This window comes from Myotis davidii, unplaced genomic scaffold (genome assembly GCF_000327345.1).
Source record: "Myotis davidii unplaced genomic scaffold, ASM32734v1 scaffold960, whole genome shotgun sequence".
Classification (NCBI taxonomy): domain Eukaryota; kingdom Metazoa; phylum Chordata; class Mammalia; order Chiroptera; family Vespertilionidae; genus Myotis; species Myotis davidii.
This window is the reverse complement of record NW_006293003.1, coordinates 2,150,180-2,157,927: the sequence shown is the minus strand read 5'-3', so window position 1 is coordinate 2,157,927 and position 7,748 is coordinate 2,150,180. Positions and strand designations below refer to the sequence as shown.

At 59.1% G+C, this 7,748-nt stretch overlaps 1 pseudogene; it reads left to right on the top strand.

The window, feature by feature from the left end:
- The first annotated feature begins 526 nt into the window (after positions 1-526).
- Positions 527-7,748, top strand: part of LOC102772403 — a 35,148-nt pseudogene continuing 27,926 nt past the window's right edge.

Below are 7,748 nucleotides of genomic sequence, written 5' to 3'. Positions count from 1 at the left end.
ATCACACGGAGTCGCCGCAAGTATGCCGAGTCCATTTCGTGCTTGAGATCGGCCAGGAGGAAAAGCGTTTCTGAGCGAGCGGGGAGCAACGCTTCGTCCAGTGCCGGGCTGGGGCCGGGCCGTTTGCTGCTAAGACCACCCTCCCTGCGCTCAGGCCACCGGACGGACGGAGAGGGAGAGGGAGGCCTTGGAGAGCCCCTGCCCCCCATTCCACGGTGCCACAGACCAGCCGGCCGCTCCTTTAAGGCCGCTTGGGGCGGGGGTGGGTTAGCACCTGTCTTGGGGGTGCGTGCGCAGAGCACAAGGGGGGCAGTTCTGGAGGATGCTGCTCAGGCCTCGGCAGAGCAAAGCCTTGTGTCCACTCTCACGTGCTGAGCACAGAGCAAGCGCCCGTGACACCCAGCGAGTGCGGGGTTGAGAGACTCCCCACCGTTGTGACTCAGTCCCCAGGAAGGGAAGGGACCGGTGGCAGGTCCAGAGGGCGGGAGCCATTTCTAACTGTGCTCCTCCACTCCTCCTGGTGGAGATGGGGGTCACCTCGCCGCCCAGCTGGTCCGAGAGCCACTACGGAGTGCTGCTCTCCCAGGCCTGGGCACGGGTGGGCCTCACGGGTGAGTTGTGGATAGTTGGGGGTTAATTAAAAATGTGACGGGCCCGGCCAGTGTGGCTCAGTGGTTGGGGATCGACCCATGAACCAAGATGTCCCTGGCTCGATTCTCAGTCAGGGCCCGTGCCCGGGTGGCAGGCTTGATCACCAGTAGGGGGCGTGCAGGAGGCAGCCTATGTTTCTCTCGCGCACAGATGTTCCTATCTCTCTCTCCCTCTCTCTGAAATCAATAAAAACTTATTTTAAAAAAATCCAAATTTACAAAAAGTGACGGATTTGATGAAGCCCCAGGAACATCCTCACTGTTGCTGTTCTCTCCGGGTCTGAGCCAGAGGCTTCTGCAGGGCTTGCTTTAATGCGGCTGAGAGAGTTGGACGGAGCTCTTCCAGCGACAAAGACAAGGTGCCTCTGCGTGACGATTTGTCCGGAGGGCTGCCTCGGACACACGTGTCACGCAGGAGAACGCTGGGGGTGCAGGCTTCCTCTCCCGCAGCAGAGCCGCCGGCTTCCCGGACAGGCCCGCCTTCCACGCTGTCGTCCGAGGCCCGTCAGCCTCCCGCGCTGGTGCTCACCTGTGCGGAGTCCGGCGGTGGCTACGCGCAGCCCTGCGTCCTGGATGAGGCTCCGGATGTTCGGAGAGGACCAGGAACTTGCTCGCGGCCCCACCTAACCAGGCGCCGGCCAAGATTCAATCCGTATTTTTCTGGCTCAAGAGCCCATGCACACAGCCCCTGCCTAACGCTGCTTCTCTGAGCGTACACGATCCACACTGTGTTATCAGCCGGGGGGCAAGAATACCCACAATGACACCCCCCCGGCAAGGAATGAATTCGGGGTCCTTGTTTGTATTGCTGCAGGGTGGTTTTGGAGATTAGCATCACAACCCTATGCCACCTGATTTTCCCCAAATCCCGGGGAACTGGAGACCTGAGGGGCAGGGACTCACCGTCACTGACCCTCACACGTCACTGGCTCCCCACCCACCTTCAGCTCAGGCAGCTGGCTGAGATTCCGGCCCCCAGTCGCCTCAAAAGGACCCTGCAGCACTTCTGAGGGTACTGAGGGACATCCTGGGATCCAGTCCTCTCCCTCCAGGCTCCGCTAAGCTCATCCTCCCGCGTCTCCATGGCACCTCCATGCCCATGGGTGGTCTAGCTCATCCCCTGAACGTCACCACTGAAGCCCTCAGTCTCAGAGTGCCCGTGCCAGGTGCTCCAGGTAAGATTAGGAGCTGGGGGAGGGCATCCTTGCCCCCCCCCATGGGTGCCACTGGTAGGGGTCCCCTGCAGGCTGACCGGACCCCACGGGCACTGGGGAAGCAATGCCATTTTCCCTTCTAGAAGCCGTCTTCTCTCAAGAGCCCATGTGGGCCTGTCCAGCGGGTGGATTTGAGTCAGGCTGTTTGTCTGAGTCCTCGAACCCTGAGCCACTCCCCCTAGGGACCTCGGTGGTGTTCACCCAAGCACCACGTGTCGTGAGCAGACAACGGGTCCCTAGCAGCAGGCTCCGCAGCTGCCCGGACGCCCAGCTCAGTGCACCCCTCAGCCATCAGCCTGCTGTGCCAGGGAGGCACACGTGAGACACTTCAGGCAGTGCCCCGGCTCACCGTGAGCATGAGATAAAGATGCCTGTAACCGTGGAGAGAAGAACCGAGGTTTGTTGACCGTGGGCTTGAACCCCGGGGGAGAATGGGAGCGAGCTCACATCACCAGGGGAGCCTTTGGTGAGAATGAGCGAGATCAGAGCATCCTGCGGGTCTGGTGGTAGAGTGGGTGTCCCGCATGCAGGTAACGCCGCAGGTCCCCGTGGGAGCCCAGGGAGAGCGACCGGAGAATGAAAGGGGCGGGAAGGAGACCGGAGCTGGCCCCGTCCCCAGGTGACCTCTGCCCCTCCAGGTGGAGACCCTCCGTCAGGGCAAGGCAACCCCACTTACTAAGCTCTTCCTTGCAGCCAGCAGCCTAGTTACCAGCTCACCCACAGGCAACTTGGGAGCATAGAGGAATGGGCCTGGAGGGGAGAGGGATGCATTTCAAATCTTTTCTCTTTGCAGTTGTGTCTAGGACTGGCCCGCACTGACCCCACACCTCATGTCCGCCCGTAGCTGCCGGGGGCCATTGCAAGCTGTCTCTGTCCCTGCCTGTGGGCAACCAGCCCAGACGACAGCAATCAGCTGTGAACCGAGCCCTGCTGCACAGCTTCTCAGCCAGTCGGGTCACAGTTTTGAGCCTCAGTTTCCTCATCTGTGAAACGGGCCCGACCCTAACGCAGGCTTTGCTATCTCACGGGAACGTGGGGAGGAAAGAAATAAAATGACGGGTGGAAAGTGATAGGTAAACTGTCGAGAGCATGTACATCAAAGGCGTCGCTATTTTATCAGGAATCCTATGCAATCGGGCTTAAGGCAGCCCGTCTTTATTGGGTTCGCCTGATGGGTTAGCAGGGCGTGAGCCAATGCCAAGTCCAAATACTTCCAACTGTGCTTCTCAGGGTGGGGGCCACCCATGGAGATGGAGGGTGGTGAAGGGGGAGGGCCACAAGGGCAGAGGGCGGCCTCCCAGCTCCGTGCGGCTCTTCCCTGCTTTACAAACGGTGAGGCTGCTGGGCAGGAAGCTTCTATCCTTGACAGAGGGGCCTGAAGCCGCAGCGCGACACCACACAATGCCGCCGGGGGACTTGTGGGGGAGACAGACCCCATAAGTAACCCAGGCAGGGCGCAGAGGAAGAAGCCACGCTCTCTGCTGAATAAAAAGGGGGAAAAAGAAAAACAGCCCCACTTCCCGGCTCTGCCAGCTCCACGCTGGTCTCCTGAGAGCCCCGAGAGGTGGCTCCGGAACGGGCCTTCCCTGCCTCTCATCTCCTCAATCCCTCTGACCTCTCAGCTCGCCTGTCTCGGCCCCCCCGGGGGGACCCTGAGCAAGTCATTTCCCTGCGCTGGGCCTCCGTGTCCCTGTCCGCATCACGAGGGGGCGGGCCGATGGTTTGAGAGCCTCCTGTGGGTCGGCCACCCTAACCCTGAACAGGCCAAGGCCCCCTCCTGCACCCCCTTGTCACTCCAAGCCCTGCCTCTGTCTCCAGGGGCCTCAGCCCTCCACCTCCGGCCCAGGCCCCTGCAGATGCAGACTTCCCCTCCTCCCCCTCCCTGTCCCCACCAGGCCACCGCAGCAAGGCGGACAGAGAGCAAGGATGTTTTAATTTACTTGATTAAATCGCCATGTGGACAGAGGCTCGCGAAGGAATCTGCTCCACAGAACTTTTCATTTAATAGAATTAGTTGAAACCAGATCGGCCGAGCCCCGTTCCTGCAGGCCATCTGCCCAGACGCAGCGGCTGCCCTGAGCAGAGCCCGTGCTGCCGGAGCCTCCTCCGCGTGCTGGCAGGCGCCGCCCCTGCGCCCCGCTGTCTGTCCAAAAGGGTTCAAAGTCCTGCCCATGCCCACTCCCGGCTACGGCTTGGCATCGATCGTCAGACTCACATCCAGCGCCACCTGCGGAGGACTCCTGCCAGGGCCAGGTCTGGCACCACGCTGATGCCAACGCAGAGCCTCGGGCTGCAGACAAGAGTGCTGCCCAGTCTCTCGCCTCGGCTCTTCAGGAAAATTAGATAAACTAACATTTACTCAGCATTTTGGAGCCTCCCAAGCAGTTTCCCACACGTGGTATTTAATCCTGGTGACAGAACTGAAGCCAGGCTCCGCTGTAGCTGCTACTCTTCCGCCCGTCTGTGCCCTCCAGCCCAGAGCACCTGGTTCGAATCCCATCTCTGCCGTACTCTGGACTCAGTTTTCTCATCCGTGGAATGGGAGGGGGCGATGACATCTCTCTCAGGGTCAAATGAGATGTTGCCTAGGAAACTCTCCCGTGTGTCACAAGGTCTCGATAGCTCCTGCCCGGAACCCAGGTGCCAGCTTAATGCTATAGGCTGCCCCCCTTGTCACCCAGAGAGCAAGTTGTCAGGGGTAACGACACTCAAGGAAGAGGATGCACCGTGGAGAGTAGGGCTTAGCAAACTCCAGCCCCTGGCCAAATCCTGCTCACCTGCCTTTGTAAATAAAGTTGTTTTTTTTTAAATATATTTTATTGATTTTTTACAGAGAGGAAGGGAGAGAGATAGAGAGTTAGAAACATCGACGAGAGAGAAACATCGATCAACTGCTTCCTGCACATCTCCTACTGGGAATGTGCCCACAACCCAGGTACATGCCCTTGACCAGAATTGAACCTGGGACCTTTCAGTCTGCAGGCCGATGCTCTATCCACTGAGCCAAACCGGTTTCGGCTGTAAATAAAGTTTTATTAAAACAGCCACACCCATTCGTTGGCGTATTGTCTTGTCCTTGCCTGTTTTCGAAGGAAACCGTCAGGCCCGAAAAGACTGAAATATGTACATCTGGCCCTTCACAGACAAAGTTTCCCCGCCCTCGATTGAGAGTAAGAGGGTCCTCCAGTGGCACCCGCACCCTCAGAGAGGCCCAGCCGAGTGGGGGTGGGGGGAGAGGACGTTGCCCAGGGAAGATTTTAGCCTAATTGTTAATGAGCGCATTTAACCTCTCAGGGCCCCACTCCCTGGCCCTGGAGAACAGTCTGAGCCCGGCGCGTTTTGATGTGGCGTTCCTGTTTCCAAAAGAAATTATGAATGTGCCCTGATTAGCTCGCCTTGGGGAGTTCAGAAGGAGGGGGGTGGGGCGGGTATAAATCGTTCTGCTATCAGCGGCGACCCTCCAAGGCTGGGACTGCCCCCGCAGGGAGCGGCTGCTGTGTGGAGCTGAGCCGCGGGGGATTTGTAAGGTCAGGTTTTATGAGCCTGCAGCTTCTCGTGGTGTATTACCACCCCCTTATTACAAGCCCATGCTGCTGTCCGGCTACGGCGGCGCAGCTGATATATCACCCGCCTGCCGGGCCTCAGGCGTGACGGGAAAACTGCCTCTGGGAACCGATCGGGCCTGGTTTTTCCGCACAAGTGACTTTGCGGTTTTCCTCCTCTCCCGGCCCACAGACAGAACCAGGGGCTGCACTCGGTCTATGCGCCCAGAACAATCCCTTGGGCATGGCCCAGCGGGACACCCCCCCCCCACACACACACACACAGGAGGGGGCACTGCCCAGAAAGGATGTGTCTTCGCCACTATGGCGCTCACGGGACCATCCGTTAGGGCCGGGGTTTGTCATTGGGCAAAGGCTGTTTCGTGGAAAGGGGAAGTCGGCCCGAACCAGGACATGCCCAGGTGGGTTTGGGGGTCCGTCCCCTCGGTGCCAGGCACCCTGAGCCTGGCACTGGGGAGGGCCTGGCCTGGAGGGGCTTCTGGACCAGCTCGAGGAGCAGGGCTCAGGCACAGCAGGGCCGCTGGGGCGGGGCAGCAGGACCTCGGGGCCCTGGCTGGGGCGTGGCGGGGTCCAGGCCTCACCTCCAGCACCTCCAGCACCGGAGCAGCACAGGGAGTGATGTCCAGTTCTTCTCTGACACTGACAATACCGGGGCGAGTCCTTGTCCAGCTATGCTTATCTGTTCCTCCTTTGAATAAATGCCCTGATGTGTACACACACACACACACACACACACGCACACACACACACACACGCCCCGCTGGGTCTGAAGCCAAAGCAAATGCTGATGACAACAGCTGAGATGGTGCCTTGAGAGACTGTAGTTCCCATAGCGTGAGGTCCTGCTGACCCCACCATTACCCCTCCAACCCCCCACACCCCACACCCGCCACACCACCACCAGCTCCAGCAAAATCCAAGGGTCTCCCTCCATGCCGGTGACCAATCACAGACAAGCACTGGCCAGAGGGCCAGCATCACCGAGCTCCTGCCCACACTGTGTGACACGGCCCCTCCCTCTGGACCTCACTTCTGCATCCCTAGCAAAATGAAGGTTCATTTCTAGAAGGCAATTCCACCCTCTGTACGTAGAGTCTTAGGACATTTTGACTCAGGAATTCTGCTTCTAGGAACCTATCTTAGGGGCATGATTCAGTATTTGGATAAAGATTGGGGATAAAGGTATTCATGGCGGTGTTATTTATATTTTTAAAAATCAAAATAACAAACGCCAACCATAAGGAACTGGTTAAATAAACGTAGAGCCATCCAGCCAATGGAATGCTAAGCAGCCACTGCACATTTATCTTTGTAATGAATTTGTAACGGCAGGAGGAAAACGTGCTCTGATGCTTATGGATGCAACAGGATTCACAGTCTCTCAACCCAGGTCCTGGCAAAGTTGGGAAAAGGCAGGTGCTGGGCTTCAACCCCCAGGAATGGAGGCCAGGCCGTGAGGGCAGCTGCAGGCCCGCCCGAAGGCTGACCCAGTCTCGCACCCATCGGGTCAGCACCACCTCCGTGGGCTCCGTGCAGTGAGGCCCTCAGGGCCAGGGCGCCCACAGCCCCTGCATGGACCTGCTGTTGGTCACAGAGGACACGGGCAAAGCCAAAGTGCCATGGAGCACCTGACGCCAGGCAGCATCCATATCCGGGCCCTCGTTCTACAGACGACTGCGGCACAGAGAGGTCGTGTGATTGCCCAGGGTCACACAGCAAGTCGGTGCTGCCTGACATGAAGCCAGGCCGGTCCACCTCACGAGCCGGTCCACCTCACGAGCCCGCCCACGCCGCTGGGCACTGAGCCCAGAACACCCCTTGGTCTTTCTTGTTGATCTTTGACCCTCCGCACAGGGCGCAGGGTGAGGGAAAGCTGAATAGTGGGGGGGTCTGGGAATGGTGCCTGGCACTGTGCTAGACATTTACATGCATGACCGAACGAACACGTGTGAGGGCTCCTGTTGTGCCCAGATTTCAAAGTTCCCAAGACCCCCAGGGAGCCAGTCAGTCCGATGCAAAAGCAAAGAGTCTTTAATGCAAGCCGGGTTGCGCTCCCAGTTCACCAGACCCACCGACACAGCGGAAAGTCCAGTGGCCGAGAGACCGAGGCCTGATGGGACTGGGGGTTATATAGGGGGGTGGAGTGAGGGCAGGAGAGGGGACTGTGGGCCCCGCTGATTGGCCAGGCGCGAGTCGGTACAGGATGTGGTCATCTCTATGGCGCGCACGTCCCTTGATTGTCATTCAAAGAAATCCCAGGCGTGGCCAGCAGGGGCCTGGGCTCCCGGGAAGAAGGCACTCTCCTGAGCACCTGGCGCCAG